The 23,997-nt window shown below is 45.8% G+C and overlaps 1 protein-coding gene and 1 pseudogene across 2 annotated transcripts in view; one reads left to right on the top strand and one right to left on the bottom strand.

The window, feature by feature from the left end:
• Positions 1–23,997, top strand: part of CDRT4 (CMT1A duplicated region transcript 4) — a 33,849-nt gene that overhangs the window by 3,078 nt on the left and 6,774 nt on the right. For both annotated transcript variants that reach the window (XM_035300101.3, XM_035300100.3), the window contains exon 2: positions 10,938–11,023. The gene's annotated coding sequence lies outside the window, so the exon portion shown is untranslated. The remainder of the gene's footprint in view (positions 1–10,937; positions 11,024–23,997) is intronic.
• LOC108591562 (large ribosomal subunit protein uL6 pseudogene) lies at positions 21,856–22,437 on the bottom strand (annotated as a pseudogene).

Here is a 23,997-nt window from a genome sequence, read left to right as displayed (position 1 = left end):
CTTTGACTTGTGCCAGGGAGACCAAGCCTAGGCCAGGGGCTGGTCTCTGCCCTTGACAGGCTCAAGGTCTATTTGTGGTATGGATGCATCAGCTCTCAAAGTTGAAGGCTTGCCCGGCCCAGGGGTCTCCACCTCTACCCATCGACATCTCCATCCCCATCCCTAGTCCCATCCCCAAACTCATTGACAAGTCACCAGAGAAAAATGAGGCCAGAGAGGTTAAGAAGTTGCCCAAAGTCACACAGCTGGGCAGAACCAGGATTCCAACCTAGCACTCCCTGATGCCAGCATTCGAGGTCTGCACCTCCATGCCATACTCCTGTAGGGCATTAGGTTCCTGGTCCCTGTGCTCTGTCTGACTTCTGACTCTGTTACTTGCTTGACCTTTGAATATCACTTTGCTGGCTCTGCCTGCCTGACTTGGACCCTTGCTGATTTCAGCCAGCTTGTGAGTCTTAGCTCAGACTTTCCCACCAGCTATTGGCCCTTGACCAGACCCTAGCACTGTATCTTCCCCAGGACCTTCTGGGGCTCCCCCGGACCTGATTTCCTTAGGCCACCCACATCTCTTATGACACAGGCAGGCAGACAGGAGGATACTCAGAAGAGGGTGTTAAGGAGGAGATACTTTAGGTTGGAATCAGCCAACATAGCCTGTGATGGCCTCTGGCACATGGCATGGTGGGGAGCCTACCACGGAGAGGGTGGCTGGGAGCAGCTTCATGGCTCACAGCGGGTGGAGCTGCATGGAATGTGCCGGAAAGTCAACTAGGAAAGGTTGGCCAAGTTACAGTGAGTGCCCAGCTGAAACCTGACACCAGGAATTTGTAGCCGGTCAGGCCTGCTGCCTGGGAAATGGTTGGCCTACTTTGCTTTTCAGTTTTCATCGTTTATTTCTAAAATAAATGTTTATTTTACCTTTGTATTTAAGATTTTTAGGAACATGGGAAAGAATGATTTTGTTTTGGTTTTAGACACTTAATTTTGTCCTTAGAGAGATACAGGCCAACTTGCTAATTACAGCCTAAAAGTTGGTGTCTGGTGGTGGGGTCTTTCTTTGATGGGTGTGGCTGCCTTGTGGCACATCTCCAGGCTTTGCATTCTCCACCCCGGCCCAGTGATCCAAGATTTCAGCCCCGCTCATAAAGACCCTAGCCCTCCCCCACATGCTTCCCCCTTGCTTCCCAACACCCCTGATCTCTCCTCACCCTCAATCCTGGGCTCCCGACTGATGCTGAAGAGAATGGCACACACCGCCCCCACACCTGCGTGCACAGCCCTGCAGTCATGCTCTTGGCAATCTTCATTTCCCTTATTCTAGCAGTTATTGTTCTGTTCCTGTCCACCTTCTCCCACCCCTATCCCCTGCTCAACCATCTTTATTTATTTTTTTTTTGAGACGGAGTTTCGCTCTTGTTACCCAGGCTGGAGTGCAATGGCGCAATCTTGGCTCACCGCAACCTCCGCCTCCTGGGTTCAGGCAATTCTCCTGCCTCAGCCTCCTGAGTAGCTGGGATTACAGGCATGTGCCACCATGCCCAGCTAATTTTTTGTATCTTTGGTAGGGACGGGGTTTCACCATGTTGACCAGGATGGTCTCGATCTCTTGACCTCGTGATCCACCCACCATCTTTATATCTGTATTTTTTAAAAAACAAATTTGGAATATAAAGTGCTCAAAGCAAAGACATACAGCTTACGTCTTGGCGTAAAGTGAACACTCAGTAACAACCACCCATGACAGGAAATCCAACACTGCTAGCTTCTGGAAACCTCCCTCCTTCCTCCTCCCAACAATAACCCCTTCTTTAATCCTCAGAGGTCACTACTCTCCTGATTATGGAAATCACACCCTTGTTTTACAGCAAATGTATTTCTGAATGCTGTATTTTGCCTGTTTTTTGAACTTTATGGGCATAGACTCATGTTTACTCTTTTGTGCTTGGCTTCTTTCAGTCAACATTATGTGTGATTCATTCGTGTGGCTGCACATAGGTACAGCCTATTTCTTTTCATTGTGTATAGTATTCTACTGAATGGCTGCCCATATATCCAGGCAATTCCGTCTGCAGCCTCCAGCTGAGGAAACCTCCGTTTCCCCATAGGACCCAGCCCCAAGGTGGGGTCCTTCCATGGTTTGAATTCTACTTTTCTTTACAATCTTTTCTTGCTAGAGATCTCAACCCTGACCCTTGAGCACCCTCCGTGTTGGTCGCCATTTCTGCAGTTCCCTAAGTGTGCTGTGCTCACCTGGCTTTTACATAGCCTGGCCTTCTGCTACTAATTTTTTTAAGGGACTCCAATCTGGGGTTTACTTCAGTCTCACCTTCAGCCAGTCTTTGTTTTATGCTTTATGCTTCAGCCATATTGAAATATATTTGAATTTTTAAGACTATATACTACTTTGTCCTTTTCCTCAAGTTTTTCCTGTTTTCATCCCCAATTTGTTTCAGTAATGCCTACTCATTATTCAAAACAAAACCTAGATTCCTCCAAGAAGTACCCACTGATTCCTTTTATCTATAACCTATATTTATCTATAGCCTATATTTCTATCATAGCACGTGGCACACATCATTGTACTGAGCCATACTCATGGTGATCTGTGGCAAGGAAATGGTCCAGTCTGGTGGTTCTCAAAGTGTGGTCCCTAGATCACACTGGTTTTCATCTGGAGATCGGTGAGAGATGCAGACTCCTGGTGCTTACTCCAGGTCTTACACCAGAATCAGAAACTCTGGGTGTGAGACCCAGCGGTCTGTATTCTAAAAGGCTCTCTAGGTGATATTGGTACTAAGAAAGCAGACCACTGGTCTCATCCATCACTGTACCTGGCAGGTGTGGTCCAGAATAAATGTTGAAATAAAATAAACTCAAGTCATCTACCCCAGAAAGTCTTCCCAGCTTTCCTAGGCTGGGGGAGGAATCACTCCTGTGTCCTTGTGGCGTCCTGCATGCTGTAGTGGAAATGCAGACGCCGACTTCCTCCTTGGATTCTGCTGTCTTCGTCTTGTTCTCTCTGTGCTGCCTGGCACAGGGCTCTGTGTTATAGTTTTAGGTCCTGGGATATACATGAGAGAAAAGACAGAACGATTCCTTCCTTTCGTGGAATTTAAGTTCTAAGAGGGCAGGCAGAAAATAAATCGTAAACAAACAAATGTAAAATAATTTCAAATAGTGCTAAGAGTTGTCAGGAAAACGGAACAAGGTGAAGTGATAGCGATGGACTGAGTGGCTAGTTTAGAGCAGGAAGTTAGAAAAAGTCTTTCTGGGAAGGCAACATTGAGCTAAGATTTAAAAGATCAAGTACCAGCTATGTAAAAATCGTGGGAAAGCCATTCCAGAGGGAGGAAATGATTGGAGTTTGGTGAGATTGAGGACTAAGAGGATGGCAATGAGGGTGGTCGGGGGTGGGAAAGGCGAGCGGGGAGGGAGAGGGGGGAGAGAGAGAGAGAGAGAGAGAGACAGAGACAGAGAGTCCTAAGAGGTGGATAGAGGCAGCCACAGAAGGAGTTTGGATTTCATCCCAAGGGCTCTGGGGAAACCCTTGGAAAGGGGTGTTTGGGTTGGGGAGGGCTGTGTACTGGTGCAAATTTTTGAAAGCTATCACTCTGGCTGCTGTGTGGATGAGGCAAATTATGCAGGGTCAAGAGTGGAAGCAGGGAGGCCAGTTTGGAGGCTGTGGGGGCAACCAGGCAATATGGGGGCAGCACAGGGGCAACATATTTGATCACGTGGAATTCTGCTTCCACTGTATTAGATGTCTGGCTTTCAGGAATTCACTGAACCCTCTTTATGTGCCTCAATTTTACCCTCTGTAAGAGGGGATAATCCAGCACTTAATGCACAGGTTTACTGGGAGGGTTCAATGAATATGTATAAACCATGAATTCCTGTGGTGTGAGTTATTTTTATGTTGTTAGTATTAGCAGCAGTAGTGGCTGTCATCATTGTAGAATAAAGAGAATGAAGGATTCAGGACGTTTACAGGTTGGGGTGACATGACTTGCTGGTAAGTTGGATTTTGAAGATGAGGGGAAGAGGAGAAGAAGATTCCTAGTTTTTTGGCAACAGGTTCATTAGGGGTGCTGGTAATAAACTGGGAGGAAGGCCAGTAGGGAAGCAGGTTTTGGATGTGGTGGGAGCAAGAGGTGTCGGAAGCTGTTTGAAGGACATAGGTTGAGGTACCTATAAAACATCTGTGAGGAGATGTCTGGCAGGGACTGGATAGGAGACCTGCAGTTGAGGGAAGAGCCTGTGTCTAGAGATGCACATCTGGGAGCTGGGGCACTGTGATGAGTTTGCAGATAAAGACATGAAGGGTGCTCGGGACAGAGAGGTTCCCTTACCCTAAGTGGAGCAGTGGAGCAGGGGCCAGTATTGGGCCTGAGAAGGGAAGACTGTGAGCTGCTGGGATGCAGGAGAAAGGGGCCTGTGGGCTTCCTTGCCAACAGGTCACAACAGGGATAAGCAGAAGATGCAAAGGAGATCATTCCATTTGGCAGCGTGGAAGTCATCTGCTGAGAGAATGAAGGCAATTCGACTTCATTGGTTGATGCATCTCTTTAGAAATCAACTCAATAGAAAAGCCTGGCTGTATACATTCCTTGATACCTACCGAGAGTGAGAGAACAGAAAGGGGGTCCCTGAAGACAACAGTAGAAATGGCCTTTTCAGAGCCACCTTCAGAAAGGATGGCAGAACCCCAGTTGGGGTGGGTGCTACAAGTGAAAAGCCCCATTTGTCTTGTTCATGAGTGGAGGGGAGGTTCCTGCCTCTTGTGCAAAAAACAAAACAAAACAAAACAAAACAAAAAAAACACCATGAATTTGGTGGAAAAAGCGTTCCTGAAACTGGAACCAAAAATTTCTAAATGACAGCAGAGTTTGGCACAGCTGTTCTGAGTCTAGGAGCATAGGAACTCTCACCCCATGTCTGTGACCTCCCCAAGGCAAATCATGACACGTTCATATTTTCTTTATTATCAAGTGAGGCACTGGCAGACCTACTCAATGGTTCTTAAGCGTTCATGAGCAGCAGAATCCCTTGCCAAAATAGATTGCTGGGCCCAGCCCCCAGAGTTTCTGGTTCAGTGGGCTAAAGCGACATCCAATCAATTGCATTTCCAACAAAATCCCTGGTGTTGCTGCTGCTGCCGGTGATGGTGGTCCCAGGACCACCCCTTGACAGCCTCTGGTCTGGATTATCCAGGCTCCCCCAGAGCAGGGACAGCAATCCTCCTGCTCACATGGCTCAGTAGGAGGCCCTCAGTAATTCAGATTAAATGAGTGGATTAATAAGCCTCCGGTGGTAGATCCCTCAGGGCTCAGGAATGGGTGAATGTCATGGCTGTCGGGGCAGCAGGAGTGAGGGCCAGGATGAGACAGACCGCCATGCTGGACATTTAGTGGTTTGTTTCCTTGGCCTCTTCACAATGACCAGATTTCCTTCTGCTGCCACTAGCAGCCCCGCCACCGAGCAGGACTCTACTGAGAGCTTCAGGTGGCCCTGTGGTCTTCTTTGCACTCTCTTCATTCTTTTCCTTGAACTTTCCTAATCTGAAGGTGTCCCCCTTTACTCTGATTGTGAGAAACCTTCTGATAATTCGTTTCAGGCCTGCATCTTTGCGAATGGAATTTAGGTGAAATTTTAGGTAGAGGGACACAGTGACACAAAGGTGTCACAAAGGTGATGCAGTGACACAGAGGCGATTTAAGGTGCAGTGTCTTTCCGAGATTCCTTATAGACCCCTGGGTAAAGCAAGTCCTTCCTCTCTACTCTCCAGAGCCAGAGGAAACAGGGTGGGACCCTGGCATATGGCTGCCGAGTGATGGAATTTGTTAAGTCCCAGCAAAAGCGAAATGAATGTCGGTGGCCACATCCCATGCAGCTCACACATCTCTTGGTTAGAAGGGCTGCACCCTCGCCCTGCACACAGAGCCTTCTTTCTTCCTCGAGGAAAAGTGACTCTTTCACAGCCTGCTGGGAGGCAAAGGAAATGGAAAAGTCTCGCAGCCTCCTGAACCCCTCTCTGTTTCCTTCGGGCTTTCACAAGTTAAGGGGCTCTTGCACACAGGCCGGGTCCTGTAGGGGAACAGAGAGTTCTTTAGCTGGAGGCTGTGGGCAACACTGCTCATGTTTCCACGAGAGAGAAGCCCCGTGCACTGACTTCCTAGCCCCGTCCCCGACTTGGCCAGAAAACAGCATGTGGAGCCCCTCCTGGCCCTCCCAGTCTGTGGCCCCAAAAGCAGAGCAGCTTAGTGGGGGCTTTTCTGAGAAGCTGCTGAGCTCAGACCCTGCTGGCTCCACATTCCTGGATGATGAGGGAGGGATTCCAGTGTTTACTTTGAACAATGTTTTCCTGTGTCTGAATCTACTGGGTGTTAAATTCTTCCAGATTTCCGGCTCCACGTTGCAGCTCCAACGGGACAGAAACAGGTTTACGGCATTTGGCAAGGGAACGAAAGCAGGGTGCATCTGGGCACCTTCTGCGTGTAGAATTTCCACCCTGTGGTTGGAAATGCTGTTAGCGCCTGCTCTGTGGGCCCCATGCCCAGGCAGGGTTTGTTGTGGTCTCAGTTCACAGAGCTCTGCTCTTGTGCCTTTCACATTTCCCACCCTAGAGGGCAAAAGTTAGCGTTTCTTTTTTGAAAACGCATCCGGGAACAAGAACAAGCTGAGTTTTTGGAAGGTGAGGGCTTGCAGTGTTTTCCCGGTGAGTACAAACCCAGAAGTTAGGCTCATAAGGAATTCATCTGGTGGGATGTGTTAGGAAACTTCAGTGCATTCCATTTCCTGGGGACTGTTGTGCCAAGAGGTTTCACAGACATGCAGGAGGTTCGAGCTGGAACGGAGACAGGGTGAAGCAGACCTCAACCCTCGTTTTTACTCAGCAGAAAACTGAGGTACAGAGAGGCAAAGTAGCACGAGGGCTGGGAGGCTGGACTGGAAGGGCCCATCCCCAGTGCACCTGGTTCGTTCTCTCAGTGCTGTGCAGTGAGTAACCTGATGATGGTAACTGTAACTATTGCCATCTCTGACCACACAGCCATGCAGGGCTCCAGGAAACACTCTCCCCTTTATTAAGTGTTGGTAAATCAGTGGCTTTAACGATACAGAAAGCCTCAGAAAACAAACAGGATGGATACCAAATTAAAGGCACTCTTTGGGTCCTCCATGCACAATAGTTTCTGCATTCTTGTGTTCTGGGCTGGTGAGGAATTCAGGGAAAACTCCCATAGGACCCCATGATGACTGGGGATCCACAGAGTCTTTGGTGAGGTGCCAGCCTCTAGGAAGGCAGCTGTCAGCCTCTGAATCAGAACAGCCCAAATCCAAGTCAGGTATGGGAGGGATGATGGCCTTAAAACTGATTCCATTCTAGACCCTGTGCTGTTGGATTCTGGAAACCTATTCTTGAGCCCTATGTGCCTCTGTGTGTTTGTGCCTGTGTGTGTGTGTGTGTGCGTGTTTGTGTGTGTGTGTGTGTGTGTGTGTGTAAGGAAAGGAAGATTAGTGGCAATCTTCCTGGGTCCAGGGCCTAGGTGGGGCCCAAACAGTGTTTATGCAGTAGGTTTGGATAAAATAGTCCCATGATAGAGCCTGACATTTTGATCTGGTTACTTGCACAAAGCCATTTTGGTGCCAAGAACATTTTTACTTAGCCTTCAAAAGAAACCGTGAAAACGGCAGCTTTCTATAACTCTTAAGTAATGTGCAAGGCAAGCACCCTAACTCCATCTCTGAGCCTTCCCTCTGTACCTTGCTCCCCATCCATACCCCACCTGGAATCACTCTGGCCACACTAGTGTAGCCACTGTGTCAAAATGGACTTGTCAAAGCTGCTTTGTTAGAAGGGCAGCTTCATTTCTGTGGTATGTTACAGACCTAAAGTCTTTACTTACATATAGGTTCCCTTACTTTAGTAGAAATGGTGTCCCCTAGAGACGGAATGGGGAAGAAGGAATTATGCAGTGAAATTTCTCCCACTGCTGCCAGCGTAGAAGCCCTTCTCTGTCTCAGTTTTGTGAATGCGATTTTTCCTTGGGATGTCTGGTAGGGGGCTTTGTGTTGGTTGTCTCTTGGTGGGTAACAAAGCACCCCAAAGCTTAGTTGCCTTAAACAAATATTTGTTAACTCACAGCTTCTGTGGGCCAGGAATCTGGGTGTGTCTTAGCTGTCTGCCTCTGTCTCAGAGTCTCTCCATGAGGCTACAGTCATGGTTTTGGCTGAGGATGAGGTCTCATCTGAAGGCTCAACAGGAGGAGAATCCATTTTCAAATTCACTCACATGGGTATTGGCAAGATTAAGCTCCTCACACATTGTTGAACTAAAAGCCCCAGTTTCTTGCTACCTCTTGCCTGGAAACCCCTCTTAATTCCTTGCCACATGGGCTTCTCCACAGGGCAGCTTGTAATATGGGAGCTGGCTTCCCTCAAGAGGAATGAGAAAGAGAGTGTGAGAGAGTACTCAAGATGGAAGCCAACTGTTTTATGACTTAATCTCAGAAATGACATTCTATTACTTTGACCATATTCTGTTTATTGGAATTGAGTCATTAGATGCAGTTCACAAGGATGTGAATACCAAGATGTGAGATTATTGGGAGGTGTCTTACAGCCTGCCTAGGAAAGGCCTTATGGGCCCAATTGCTGTTCACCCCATGGGCTCTGTTGCCCTTGCAGTTCTGATAAGATATGAGTTGTGAGGGGCAGAGGAAAATGATTTCTATGTTCACCCTTACTCCTCCTGAGAGGTAGATAGCTCTGTTGGCATAGCATCTAGAGGCTTCTCAGGGGCAAATAATCCCGAGTTTCTAAACTATTTAGAGTTACATTTACCCTCCACTCTCCCATCCCATCCCAGCTCTGCTCCTAGGAAAGCAGATGAACCCAAGACAGCATCCACAGTGGCTTTCCCTTTCCCTATGGTCTCTGTCTCTCTCTGAACCATGTGACACTCTGCTCTCTCTAGAGTTCATCTAGTCCTCACGTTGGATGCCAATGTTATCTAGCTTTCTTGTTTCCGGAATAAACTCCCAGTCATAAATCACAGAACAGTATTTGTACCAATAGTTCAGGGTTCTTGGTGTTTACCAGAAAAGCTAACGGTTATACAGCTCCTTATGGATCACGGAATACTTTTACTTACCTCAACTGGGTCATCATCACATCCCATAGGGCAGGAGGTTTCCCATCTTGGGGATGAGGAAACAGGTTCAGAAAGGCTAAGGAACTGCTCAAGATTAGACATAATGAGGTGAAGCAGGGTTTCAATGTGAGTTCTCCTACCTTTGAATTCTGTGCTCCACCCTGCAGCCCTTTGATGCTGTTTGCAGACCTGAGTCTACAGGTTACTTCCAGTAGGAATCTGGCAAACCTTCTTGGCTCAGTTTTGCTCAAGTCATTCTAGACCAGGGCTGCAATGATCTGAGAAGAGAAATAGAACTCAGCTGGGACAAGGGACATCAAAGCTAGGGTGAGGGAGAGCAGACATGGCTGGTGACTTAGGGAGTTACACAGGCACGTGCATGTGTACATATGTATGTGCCTATGTGTGTGTACGCATTCATGCATGAACGTGTATGTGGCTTGTAGATTCTTTCTCATGCCAGTGACTGTATGGATGTTCTGCTCAGGGCTGTGTGTACATGTGCACTTGTGTGTATTGCTGCCTGTTGGCTGGAAACCTCCCTCAGTTAACCTATGCACTTATGTGGCTGCAAGTGGACAGACAGATTCCTGGGCTCAGGGATGGGCTCTGGAGATGCCTTTCAGTGAGCAGATGGTATAAACAGGACTCTTGGGACATGAACAGTCGGGTGGCTGGGGAGGGATGGGTGAGATGTAGGGACAGCACTGTGGCAGCAGTTGTGTTGAAGGCTCCCCTAAGCCTGTCTTCTGACCTCCTATGGCTCCAGTCCCTTCCCTGATCTTCAACGTAGTGACTCAGTTTTGGCGAGATGTATCTTGGTACAAATTTCTCCAGCCTGAACATTGGACTGCACTGTTTTGGCATTGCAGCAGACATCGCCATCCTGCATTTTAATGATGATAACAGTCCAGCCAATAGGCTCTTACCATGTGCCTGTGCCCTGTGCCCTCTGCCCAATCTGTATGTGAATTATCTCATGAAATCCTCATGGCACTCTAGGGATAGTTTCTCTTACTGCCTCTGTTTTACAGCTGAGAACACTGGAACTTCTGAATTTTAACTATCTTGTTCCTTGTTCCTGGTCACACAGCTAAGTTACTGACCTATCTTGAACTTGTGCTCTGAAGTGTATGCTACACTTTCTCCCAAACAATTGCAGTTTTACTGTTTTGGAAACTTTGGTGAATTCTCCTATCAATTACCGTCTTCAGATTTTGAAATCCATACACAGTAATATTGCAGAACCGCACTAGAACAGTAAAGAGAGGATGGTTTTTCTGCAATGCTGCATGAGGGTGGCTTTTAAAGGCTAGGCCTTTGTTGGGAGAGGATGCCACACAACACACTCCATGACTGGCCTAAACTGGACTTTAAAAGTATTTGATGCATCCCTCTACCGTGCCAAGAAGACACATTAAACCCTTGTTGTTTAATTGGATTTCTGACTCAACAAAAACTCCTTTTGTCAGAACTTCAGGATTTCCTGGCATGTTACCCACACATATTTTCTGTGTGGACAGTTATGTTTCATTGTATACTATTGGGGTATATTTGTGCCTAGAAAGACTCATTTGAAACAAATAATTAAACGTTTCTGCCCAATTTCAAGAGGCATCTTTTGTGACTTCTGAATAAGGGACAATTGCTATATTAATTTTTAATTGTGTGCAACAATTTGTTATGTATTTAAGTGTTGATTCTCCCTTCATCCCCAAATCATTCATCTTAGTTAAATTAGATTACATGTTTTGCCAGTTAACCGTCCTCATTCTGTGTTTCTCAGGGACCCAGTGAAATGAGTTGCATCAGAGGCTTGAAGAAAGAGTTTTCAGCTGGGAGAAGAGAGGAAGGCAAGTTAATCAGAACAAGGTAAGCAAGTCTGGCCTTGGGTTTTGAACAGAGTCTGTCCTCCCAGTGGGCCAAGAGTTGCCTGGAATTTAAAGATCTCAATTCTGAGCCTTAAAAACACAATTTAAGGAGGGGGGGGGGGAGGAAAGAAAGAAGAAGGAGAAGAAGAAGAAGAAGAAAAGAAGAAGATAGAGAGAAAGAGAAAAAGAGAGAGACATGTACCAACAAAATAACACATAATGGACTAGATGGTCCTGATAGATAAGGTTTAGATAAGATACTTGGGAGCAGAGAGGAGGGCCTGTCTATTCCACCTAGAGGCCTGGGCCAACCTCTCAAAAGAAGTATCACTGGAGCAATCCTGGAAGGAGATATGAAGGGCATGTAGAGGAGAGACCATGGTGTGAATTTATAGTAATTATGAGGAAAGAAACTCCATGCATGTGAAAAAGCAGTTAATATCCATTAACAACATACAGAGGATAGCCCTGGAGCTGCATTTGGTGGCGATGACACCTGGGCCTGGTAAGAGCACGTATCAGACGAAGTGAGGATAGAAATGGAGGTTCGAAGGGGAAGCCGTGTAGAGCTTGCGTTAGAATTTGGTACATTTAGGTCCCCTGGACTTTGTCATATTATACAGGCTTTCATTTGTTCTTTCAACAAAGCGTGAATCCAGGACTGTCATGGGTCTATGTGCTTGAATTCTTGCTCCTTACTGGGCACCTGCGATGTCTCATTCAGTCTTCACAATAATCCCACTGGGAGGTGTATCATTCCCATTTTATGGATGGGGAAAACTTAAAGCTCAGGGAGAGATAGGGCAATAGATGTGCCCACTTAAAAGCAGGAAAGAGCAGTGCTGGGATTTGAACCCAGGCCTTTCCAATGACTCTATTTGTTTGTCATAATTCTCAAAATAATATCTCATCTTTTGCCATTTTACCTTTTCTAGCAGTGGCTACTGCCTAGTCAGCCAGTCTGTGGTTTTCATTTGTGTTCCATACAAGTGTGCCACTGCTGGATATTTGGATTTTCAGTGATCCCTGGAGACTCCAGGAGAAGGTGCTTATGGCAATTGCAGTAAAGTGCATTTTTCTGATGATTTTGACTCAAGTGCCTGGGGACAGAGCAATGAATGTGTTGGATGGGATTGCTGCTCTCATGTGGCTTATATTCTAGTTGGTTAAAATAAAATAAATGAGTAAATCATAAGAAATGTCAGACAAGGATAGTGTTAGGCAGAGGATTAAAATAGGAGACGTGATAGTGACTGGTGGTAATGTTAGTTCTTCAGGGAAGGCTGAGGAGTTGACATTGAGGCTGAATCCTGACTTAATCAGAAGGAACAAACCATGTGAAGGTCAGGGACATGTGCATCCCAGGCAGAGGAAGTAGCTGGGGAAGGACCCTAAGGTGGGAACAAGCTTGATGTTTTTAAAGAAGAGAGACAAGGCCAATGTGGCCGGGTACAGTGGGGGATGGGGGGAGCCGCTCTGCCTAAGGCTGGGAGGGGAGGCAGGGGCCAGATGAAAGAGGGTTTGCAGGCCAGCATAAGGAACTGGCATTGGCTTTTAAATGGAGGGAGAGCCATGGGAATGTTAGGCAAGGGGATGATTTAATCTGATCATGCTTAAAAATAATCACTCTGGGTCCTCTTTGGAGAAGGAGTTGTAGGGTATATTAGTCCATTTTCATACTGTTATGAAGAAATACCTGAGACTGGATAAGTTATACAGGAAAGAGTTAATGGATTCCCAGTTCCACATGGCTGGAGAGGTCTCCACAATCATGGCAGAAGGTGAAGGAGGAGCAAAGTCTCATCTTACAAGGCAGCAGGGAAGACAACATGTGCAGGGGAACTGCCCTTTATAAAACCATCAGATCTTGTAAGATTCATTCACTCTCACAAGAGCAGCATGGGAAAAACCCATTCCCATAATTCAGTTACCTCCCATCGCATTCCTACCACAACATGTGGGGATTATGGGAGCTACAGTTCAAGATGAGATTTGGGTGGGGACACAGCCAAATCATATCATAGGGGAATGATAGTGGAAGCAGGGAGACCAGTAGCAGGTGTTCAGTAGTTAAGTTAATAGATGTCAATGTCTTGGTGGAGGCTGGTGGTGTAGAGAAATCAAATCATGGTGGGGTTGTGGGAAGATAATGGGCTGGAGATATTGAATGAAGAAGCAAGAGAAATCGAAGGAAACCTTAGATGTTTGAATTGGGCAATTTGATGAATGATGATGCCTCTTTCTGAGATGGAAGAGACCAGAGAAATATTTTATGGAGTAAAGTTAAGAGTCTTTTTGAACCATGAAAAGTTGGAGAGCTTATTAGATATATAAATGAAGATGTAGTATATTGGTAGTTGGATATATATATATATATATATATATATATATATATATATATATCTGGACTTTGGGAAAGAAATCAGTCTAGTTAGATTTGGCATATTGATGAGATGTAAAGCCACAAAATTGGTTGACATCACTTTGGGAATGTGTGGAGACAAAAAGAAGAAGAAGAAGAAGAAGAAGAAGAAGAAGAAGAAGAAGGAGGAGGAGGAGGAGGAGGAGGAGGAGGAGGAGGAGGAGGAGGAGGAGGTGAAGGTGAAGGAGGAGAAGGGGAAGAAGAAGAAAGAGACCCAGAATTTCTCAGTGGAGACTGAGAAGCAGCTTGCTGAGTGATGTTAGTGGGAATCCACTCCTGTGGCATCATGGAGGCCAGATAGAAGAACATTTCAAGAATGTGAAAGTGAGTGCTCAGCTCTATGACCATTGCATTTTGGAAGGTAGACGGGTAGAGACCTGGGGTGCAAGTGGAGAGGTGTTATTTGACAGGAATAGGGATGCTTTATTCATTGTAACAGGAAAGAAGGCAGACTGCAGGGGAGCATATAGTGGAGGGTTGGTATGAGTGATGGCAGGAGGTGAGGAAGTTCTTGATGGATTCTTGGGTTTTTCTCAAAGCAGGACAAGACAAAGAAATTAATCTTCAATGAAGGGAGAAGGAGGTAAAGAGGAGGTTTGAAATAGTTGCTTGGTGGGAATATAAATTATTTAACGTCTATGGAAAACAGAATGAAAATTTCTCAAAGAACTAAACGTAGAACTACCATTGGGTACAGCAATTCCACTACTGGGAATCTACAAAAGAAATAGAAATCGTTTTATCAAAAAGACATCTGCACTCATAGGTTTATCCCAGCACTATTCACAATAGTTTAGTCATAGAATCAACCTAAATGTCCACAAATGGTTGACTGGATAAGAAAAATGTGATATATATACATGCCATGGAATACAATGCAGCCATAAAAAAGAATGAAAGACTATCCTTTGCAACAACATAGATGGAACTGGCGGCCATTATTCTAAGTAAACTAACTCAGAAGGAGAAATCAAATATCACATGTTCTCATTTTGACTGGGAGGTAAACAGTGTGTACACATGGACATAAAAGTGAGGATAATAGACACTGGGGACTCCAAAAGGGAGAAGGAAGAGAGGAAGGTGAGGGTTGAACAATTACCTATTGGGTACAGTGTTCAATATTTTGGGTGATGGGTTCACTAGGAGCCCAACTCCACCGTGACATGATATATCCATGTAACAAACAGGCACACAGACCCCTGAATCTAAAATAAATATGATGCTAAAAAAGAAATAGTTGCTTGGAGAGTGGAAAAGTGAAAAGAGTAGGAAACGGGAAGTGTTGGTTGGACTAGTTCTGTTGATTGACTTGGAGATAGAGGATTAGGAGTGTGGAATTAGGCTGGGTATAGTGTCTCACACCTGTAATCCCAGCACTTTGGGAGGCTGAGGCAGGCAGATCACAAGGTCAAGAGATCGAGACCATCCTTGCCAACATAGTGAAACTCCGTCTCTACCAAAATACAAAAATTAGCTGGGCGTGGTGGTGCACACCTGTAGTCCCAGCTACGCGGGAAGCTGAGGCAGGAGAATTGCCTGAAGCTGGGAGGGGAGGTTGTAGTGAGCCGAGATCGAGCCATTACACTCCAGCCTGGTGCCTGGCGAAAGCGTGAGACTCTTGTCTCCAAAAAAAAAAAAAAAAAAAAAAATTCTGCGGATAGACTGCCTGAGGCCTATTCCTGTTTTTTGTCACTCAATCATTGTGTGACCTTGTAATGGGATTAATGCAATAGTACCTAAGGCATATGGGTTTTGTGAGGATTGAACTAGTTACTATGGTAAGATGCTTAGTGTGTGCCCTGGTTGCAGCACATGGCGTAGAGTTGTTAGCTGTTATTCCATGTGGGGCCCCTAGGCCTAGTGGTATTTGTCTTCCACCATGTTTAGTTGCTGAGGTGGCGGCACCCAAAAGAGCCCCACACGTGGATGGAACTGGTATTAAGGCTTTGCCATGCAAATATGTGTTTGCACAGCACATGGGAGAGGGATAAGGGCTTCAGGTTGTTTGCAAGGGACCATAATGAGGAGCTGTGTATCAACAAGATAAAGCAGGAAGCGGGACACAAATGGGAGATGGAAGGGGAGGTAGAGTGAGTGGATTGAAATCCAGGAATTGTGCTGCTGAGGACTGGGAACTGCTTGGGGACTGAGCTGGAGGGATACAGGAGGGAAGAGTAAGAGTGAGATGCTCGCAGCTTAGATTTCGGATGTAGCGTGGTTATGGGGATGATAAGAACAATGGGCTGATCACAGAGGCAGCGGTGATGGAGGCTGAGAGGAAGACCTGGTGACTGGAAGTGGGCAGGTCGAGGACTGCTGGGCTGGAGGTTTGCACGGATCATTCAGGAGACATTGAAGAAGCCACGGTGATGACAGAGTAACAGCACAAAGGAGGTGAGCATGCCTGGAGCTCAAGTTGTCAGGGACTGAGGGGCAGAGGACAGCGCTCAGAAGCTGGCAGCAACCAGGCAGGTGAGCCGGCCTTGTAGCTGGGGGTATGGGCTCCAGAGGAGGAGGAAGGAGAATGGTTTGAGGGTGGCAGTTGTGGGTAAGGAAAGTGACTGCCTCCAGGTTCCGGGACAACCCTTCTTTGAGAGGCCTGCAGGGGCCCAGGAGAGAGAGCATGTCCCCTGGTGATGACCTGACAAAGTGCTCTTGGCAGAAAGTCCCAGGGGTGTCTGTGGCAGAAGAGAGAGAGGCTGCATGTCTCCACATTTCAGCTTCTTATCCTCAGCTTTTCAGATTTTGAATGCAATTTCATCAGTTTACCCAAGGCTGTAAGTAAAGCTCCACACCTTTGGCTTTCTGGCAATTTCTCAACATAATTGTGACACACACTATTTATAATACAGTCATTCTCACCTTCCTCTGAGAGCACATGAGTGATTCCCTTCCTGGTGATTCCCTTTCTGTAAGGGTTAGGAAAGTGTTCTCTGCATGGTTGTGCCATGGTCTGGGATTTTTGGAGGATGCGCAGTTCCTTAGAAGTAGAGCGTGGAAAGAGAATTCAGGGCAAAGGCATAGAATGTGCCAAGGGGCAAAGGTATGAGATCTTGGCTAGCACGGGGAGTCGAGAGCTGAGTGTGCGTGTGTGTGTGTGTGTGAGTATGCATGCATGTGCACACGTGTGTGCATGTAAACGTGTATGTATGTGTGTGTGCATATGCATATGCATAAGTGTGTGTGTGGGGGGGGTGGGGGTGGGGGGGATCTTGGTGATGGGAGCCAAGAATGGGGAACTTTTTCGGCACTAGATTTTGGGGGTTTCTTATTACTCAAGAGTTGGGTGCAATGAGTAACGCGTGTATATTCTCACTTTCTGGCATGCCCTGGGGAACTGTGTGCTGCTGAGGACAAGCCCTCAATAGGCTGATGGAATAATTGAGTCATACAGAAGGCAGCTACTTTTCTTCTAGGTAAAGTCTCAAATGCAAGTCACCTTCTTCCAAACAAGCACAGGTCTGGATTCCTAGTGCTGTGAGCATTTTAAAAGGGGTGGCCTGGCCCATTGATTGAGCGCAGTCCTGGGAAATCCTGGTTGTTTCCCCTGTGTGTTCTCCAGGTTCACAATGTCCCTACTGTTTCAGTGGAGCAGGACTTCCTTTTTCTCATCGATTAGACATTGTGAGGCCACACATTTTAATGGTCGCATTGCTCAGGAGCTGTCAGGCAGAGAGAGGGTCTCTGAGCACAAATTGCTCAAAGCCTTTCATGTGTGCTTTCCTGATTATGAGGTTGTAGGGCTCCTTCTTGCTGCCCATTTCTCCGTATCTTTCTTACTTGTCAAGCCTGTCAGTGTACAAGCCTATCCCAAAAATGTCCACAGAAGAAAAAGACCAAAAAGCTCTCCTCTGATTATGCCTGTCTGGCTTATTCTGGAAATTCTATTTTTAAATTTGGAACTCGATCTGTAGCTAATAGATCAATACATAATGGCCACATGTGTTTTATGCTTAATGGGCCTTCAAATGTCATCTTAGAGTGGGAATTGAATTTCTTTCTTTTTTTTTTTGTGAAACAGCCTCACTCTTGTCACCAGATTGGAGTGCAGTGGCACGATCTTGGCTCACTGCAACCTCTGCCTCACTGGTTCAAGAGATTCTCCTGCCTCAGCCTCCAAAGTATGTGGGACTACAGGTGCTGGCCACCATGTTTGGCTAATTTTTGTATTTTTAGTAGAGACGGGGTTTCAGCATGTTGGCCAGGATGGTCTCAATCTCTTGACCTTGTGATCTGCCCTCCTCAGCCTCCTAAAGTGCTGGGATTACAGGATGAGCCACTGCGCCTGACCTTAATATCTATAATAGAATATTCCTTGGATAAATATAAAATTCAGATTCATGGTTGTACCTGATAGGTATACAATACCTAATGCTTCTTCCTGCAGTGAATTTGTAAAGTGTTTCTTCAGCCAATTCAACCTTATAATTCACATGCAGAAAACACACTGTTTGGAAGCTGCCTGTGTTATCTGCATGCCTGAAGGAGAACATGGATCCTGAGTGGAGGGGCACTTCACTCAGGATTTGGAAACACTGAGGCTGGCATTTAAGCCAAGCCCACTGCCCATCATTTCCTTTGTCATTTGAGATTTAGCACAACCACTTTCTCTTCATGAACCCACTTCTTGACACCCCTCCCCACTCAGGTTGAATTAGGAAACTTGTGGTCTGTCTTCCTCATGGGGCTGTGAACTCCTTGGACTAAGCAAGGCTCAGTGCTTGCCTGGTGTTTGAGATGCTTAGTCAGTACCTGTCTGCTGAGTGGTTGATGGAACATGTATTGGCCTATGTACTGGCCTCTGCTTTTGTTTATCATAACACAGATGACAAGGATTAGTTTGGATTTATTAGCCTGGGAAAACTGCATTGCAGACCCTTGATGTTGAGAAGGGGAGACTCCAAAGTAAGAGGCAAATGTGGAAAATCCTCAGTGGGTCCTGGGTGAGTACAGGACCTGCCCCTCTCAGAAGAGTAATGTCTGGAGCTCAGGATAGGTTTTTGGAATGTGTGCATGTGTGTGTGCGTGCACGAATCAATATATGCTGAATGGCCATGGGTACTTGAACTGTGTTTTCACCACTGGAAAAGAAAATGCCCTCAATGTACAGGTCTAATCGTTACAGAAAATAAAGTATAAAAGCCTTATCAAGAAGCAACATATCCCCTCCTTCCCATCATAAGTGATGAATCAGTAATGCCAAGTCTGTGTTAGAAGATGAGCAAGTCTGATTAGACTCCCACCTCCCTGCCCTGATGTGGTTAGAGACAGTTGATCCCCCAGAAAAAGGCATGGTCTGGGTAAGAACATGCTAACACAACCAAGTGGCCCACTGTATGCAACATGACTTTTTAAAGAGAGTTGGGTAATGAGCTTATTTCTTCTCTTCGTGTGTGTGTGTGTGTGTGTGTGTGTGTGTGTGTGTGTGTTTGTTTGTTTCTGGGGAGGGGCGCTGGGGAGGAAGAGAAGGTGTCCAGCATGTTATTGCATAGGGAGAGGAGAGAGATATCTTCTTTCTTGAAAGACCAACTTGCCCTCCCAACTCCCATTCCCCTTTGTCTTAACGTTTCTAGGATTCCCAGTACTCCCCAGTGTCTGTGTCACTAAAGGCAGACAAATGGTCACCTTCCCGTGAGCACCTCATAGAGCCCATTTGGTAGAGGTGGGGCCGTGGTGAGAGTTTCCATGGGACAGGGGCAGGGTAAAGAAGTGGGGAGAGTGAGAAGGGGGCGCACTGAGAATCTGTAGGCGTGCACTCTGTTTCCCAGCGCCTCTCAGTTGGAAGTTCAGGGTGTCAGTGCATGTGCTGGTCCTGTGAGATGAGGCTCTGTGGGTCTCCTGTCGGCCATTTGGAGATCAGCACAGAAACCTAAGTTCTGTGGAGTTCTGTCTCCTAAGTGAGTCCTTGACTAGGAGCGTCTTTCCAGATCTCAGAGATAAGCTTTTCAAGACACTTCTGACTTTAGTGGGGTTTCCTCTTTAGCCAAAAACAAATGAGGAGTGGCCAGAGGGTAAGAAAAAAAAAGCAGAGGACATTGGAAGGTTAAGGAGGACAAAATGCAGAGGTGAAATAAGGCTTTGCATCCGGTTCCTGTTTGAGAAAATGTGATTCTCCTTCCAGGGCCAGGCGAGATGCCTAGGGATGGCTCAGGCAGAAAAGTGAGAGGTGAGACAGACTAGCCTTGCAGGTTGGAGCAGTGAACAGAAGGAACTCAGGTCTTGTTTCCAGTGGAACTTGTTCTTCTGCGTAGGAACAGTTTTGGGGACTCTGCAGCCGATTTCAGAGGAGGTGACTCCTTGAAGACCAGTGATACCCTGAGCAAGTTCATCATTCTATCCTCTTACTCCATAACATTCTCTGAGGCCTGCAAATTCCAAAACAAGAGCAGGAGAAGACCCATTGTTTCACAATCCCTGCAAATATGTCACTGGTTTCTAGTTCCATGAGATGCCTCACCCAATGAATGAATGAATGATTCCTGGTCAAATGAGATTAGGGGATGCTGCACATTCAATCTCCCTTTTGGAGAATTATAGGACAAATTAACAGATAACAGACTGAAAATCCTGCTCCAAAGGAATTTTTTTAACATGGCGATTTCTTTCTGACTTAGTTGACTGAGGGCGGGCCTGCAATCTTGCACAACAATTTAGATGATGTGGCGACTCCCTGGTTAAACAATCTGTATGGCTTTATAGGGTGGTTTTTGCCACAGGCCCCTTCTTTTTCTTTAAGTAGTATGTATTAACATCTTGAGGAGAGATTATTGCATTCTGTGGGACACAGTTTAAACAACATTAGATTGAAATAATAATCCTCGTGTCATGACTATGTAAGTGGCACTACTTTCACAGCATTAGTGGGGCAAAAAATCTGAGTGGGGTCAATTTGTGCCAGAGCACTAATCCATCGATGCTGCCTGGAATCCATAAAATCCTTTTGCAAGATGATTTCCTGAGATAAGGGTGCAGCTTGTGGTGAGAGGGTGAGATCATTAGATTTGCATGAGAATCCCATGGCCGCCACAGTTTCCTTAGCTCTGTACTTTATAGCCCACTGGTTCTTCTCTGATCTAAGGCAAGTTTGGTATTGGCAGGTTGCAGTTATGGAAATACTCCATGGCCCTTTTAAATGTTACAGGCCCCTGAGGTACAGTGCTGACCATCAGGGATTCTTGAGTGAAAGCGTATGTCTTAGGACTGCAAAGGGACTGAAAAGATTATCTGGACCATTTTCTTTTTCTTCTTTTTTTTTTTTAATTTATTTATTATACTTTAAGTTCTGGGCTACAGGTGCAGATCATGCAGGTTTGTTACATAGGTATACATGTGCCCTGGTGGTGATTTGCTGCATCCATCACCCCGTCATCTACTTTAGGTATTTTTCCTAATGCTATCCCTCCCCAATCCCCCACCCACTGCCATTCCTCCCCTAGCCCCCCATCCCTCAGGCCCCCGGTGTGTGATGTTCCCCTCTCCATCTCCGGACGGGACACCCACTTATGAGTGAGAACATGAGGTGTTTCGTTTTCTGTTCTTGTGTCAGTTTCCTGAGAATGATGGTTTCCAGTTTCATCCATGTCCCTGCAAAGGACATGAACTCATCCTTTTTTATGGCTGCATAGTATTCCATGGTGTATATGTGCCACATTTTCTTTATTCAGTCTATCATTGATGAGCATTTTGGTTGGTTTCAAGTCTTTGCTATTGTGAACAGTGCCACAGTAAACTCATTACTTGTTTTCTTTCTTTTTTGAGATAGACTCTTTCTTTGTCACCCAGGCTGGAGTGCAATGGCATGATCTTGGCTCACTGCAGCTTCCTCCTCTGGGGCTCAAGCGATTCTCCTGCCTCAGCCCCCTGAGTAGCTGGGATTACAGGCACCTGCCACTACACTCAGCCAATTTTTGCATTTTTAGTAGCGACGGGGTTTCACCATGCTGACCAGGCTGGTCTCGAACTCCTGGCCTCAAGTTAACCTGGCCTCCTAAAGTGCTGGCATTACAGGCATGAGCCACTGTGCCCAGCTTGTTTTCTGTTTCTAAGTGGTTAATAATACTGTTTTATAAATCTGCAGTGTTTTTTGTTTTAAATTCTAGAACAGCAGTTCCCAAATTTTGCTGCACAGAGAAATCGTCTGGAAACTTTTGATTCCAATGCCTGTACTGTATCCCATTCCAGTCAAATCACCATGTTGGGAGTGGGAGCCTGCATTTGTATTTTTCCAAGATCCCTAGTAATTCCAATGTACTGCAGAGTTTGGGTACCATTGGATTGGAAGCATTTTACTTTCCAAACACAATTTTTTTTCCATATCAATAGGTCTTTTACTGCATCATTTAAACATCACAAGTAGGTCTTAGGAATCATCCACCGCCTTATTTCTGTAGCTGGACAACTCTTGGATCTTATTCACGAGTCTGCTGAACAGTTCATTTTTCAGATACATAGATGACATCCCCAAATTTCCTAATATTCCTGTTTTTAACTGTTGTGGCTTGCTGAATCAAAGCTGCTGATTTTGAGACAAGCTCCATGTCATTTCCTTCAAGGATTAATTCATCTTTCTGGGCTTGAGATACTGAACAAGAAACACCTGGCCTCCTCCAAACCCTGCGGATGTGTTTTTCACCCAAGAAATTTCAGATTTCAACAAGAGACCCATTCTCCTGGATAATGACACTGATGGGGAAGTGAGCTTATGCAGACCTCATCTTCTAAGGGAAGCCCAGTGTAACACCCTTGATCATGCTCTGTACATGACGACAAATAGTCCCAACGGTAGCCAGTTCCTTTCTGTTACCCCATTTGTCATCATGAAGCCTCCTCTTCTTTTCTTTCCAAGAAGACGGAGTTCTACATTGATGTGATTGAAGTCCCTCCACAGGGTTCCTCTGGGGCCCTTCACAATAATTGTGCAGCCCTTCCTTCAGAGTAATGTTGACATTTTCTGGAATGTTGACAGTCCGATTGTTGAGAATGGTGTTCATTCTTGCAGTAGACATGGCAAAGAAAGCAATTTCCAGACATTTTTAAAACAACTGTGGGTCAGGTTTTGTGGCTCACACCTATAATCCCAGCACTTTGGGAGGCAGGGATGGGAGGATAGCTTGGGCCCAGGAGTTTGAGATCAGAGTGGGAAAAATAGCAAGACCCCTTTCTCTACTTAAAAAAAAAAGAATTACCTAGGTATGGTAGTATATGCCTGTAGTCCCAGCTACCCAGGAGGCAGGAGGATTGCTTGAGTCCAGGAGTTCAAGGCTGTAGTAAGCTATAATTGTGCCGCTACACTCCAGCCTGAGTGACAGAGTGAGGCCCTGTTTCAAAAACGTAAAACAAAGCAAATCACAATAAAATTGTGTCTCTCTGGGACAGGAGTTCATTCTTATCCTCATTTTGTAAGTGATAACTGAAGTCCTAAGAAGTTAAGGAAGATTATCAAGGTTGAAAGATTGTTTCACGTTCCAGGTAACTGAATTACAAACTTACAAACTCGGTCTATCAGACTAGATTCTGAAAGTGGTGGGATGAGTGATAGAGTTGGGGAGTGGGGAGCCGGCCCTGAAAGAGTGGTCTGAACATGGCTTTGTGTCTGTAGGAGAAACAAGAAAGCCGCTTCAACACTCTGCCTCCTGCCCCTCCCGTCAATGCCGTTTCTGTCTGTAGACTGCTGGTTTGCATTTCATTTACAGGGACACAAAATGGAACCTTTGTGCTGGAATTGAAGGAAATTATAAAAGCCCACAGCTTCTCTTCAGACTTAATGTCAACTATTTGTCTCCTGTTATTTTCAAACAAACAAGTCCTCCCCGTGAGTTTTGAGGCAATCTCAAACGCTTTCTCCCTTGGTTCTTTTTATAGTTTCCTAGTCCCTGCTTCAGCAGGTATGAGAAGAACCCACCATTCATAGAATTGTCCTATCAGCCACATGGTGCGGCTGTAGGGGTCAGATGAGTCCTGGCCAGAGGCTCTGAGCAGGATGGTGGGTTATACAGATGCACACAATTGTGCAAACAAATGATTGATGAGACCAGGCTTTCCCAAGGATTCAGGGTTCATCAACTAGAAACTTAGAAGCAAGGATAAAAGAGGAATGACTCCAAAATCCCCCAAATATATTGCCAGCTGAAACATATTTCCACCATCTGGCATCCTATTTTACAGATTAGGAGATGAAGACATTTATTTATTTATTTATTTATTTATATTATTATACTTTAAATTTTGAGCTACATGTTCAGAACGTGCAGGTTTGTTACATAGGTATACACTTGCCATGGTGGTTTGCTGCATCCATCCGCCCATCATCTGCATTAGGTATTTCTCCTGATGCTGTCCCTCACCTAGCCCCCCCCCACCCCTGACAGGCCCCAGTGTGTGACATTCCCCTCTCTGTGTCCATGTGTTCTCATTGTTCAGCTCCCACTTATGAGTGAAAACATGGTGTTTGGTTTTCTGTTCCTGTGTTAATTTGCTGAGAATGATGGTTTCCACCTTCATCCATGTCCCTGCAAAGGACATGAACTCATCCTTTTTTATGGCTGCATAGT

The sequence above is a fragment of the Callithrix jacchus genome, chromosome 5 (assembly GCF_049354715.1).
Source record: "Callithrix jacchus isolate 240 chromosome 5, calJac240_pri, whole genome shotgun sequence".
NCBI classification, from domain to species: domain Eukaryota; kingdom Metazoa; phylum Chordata; class Mammalia; order Primates; family Cebidae; genus Callithrix; species Callithrix jacchus.
This window is presented reverse-complemented; position numbering and strand designations above follow the sequence as displayed.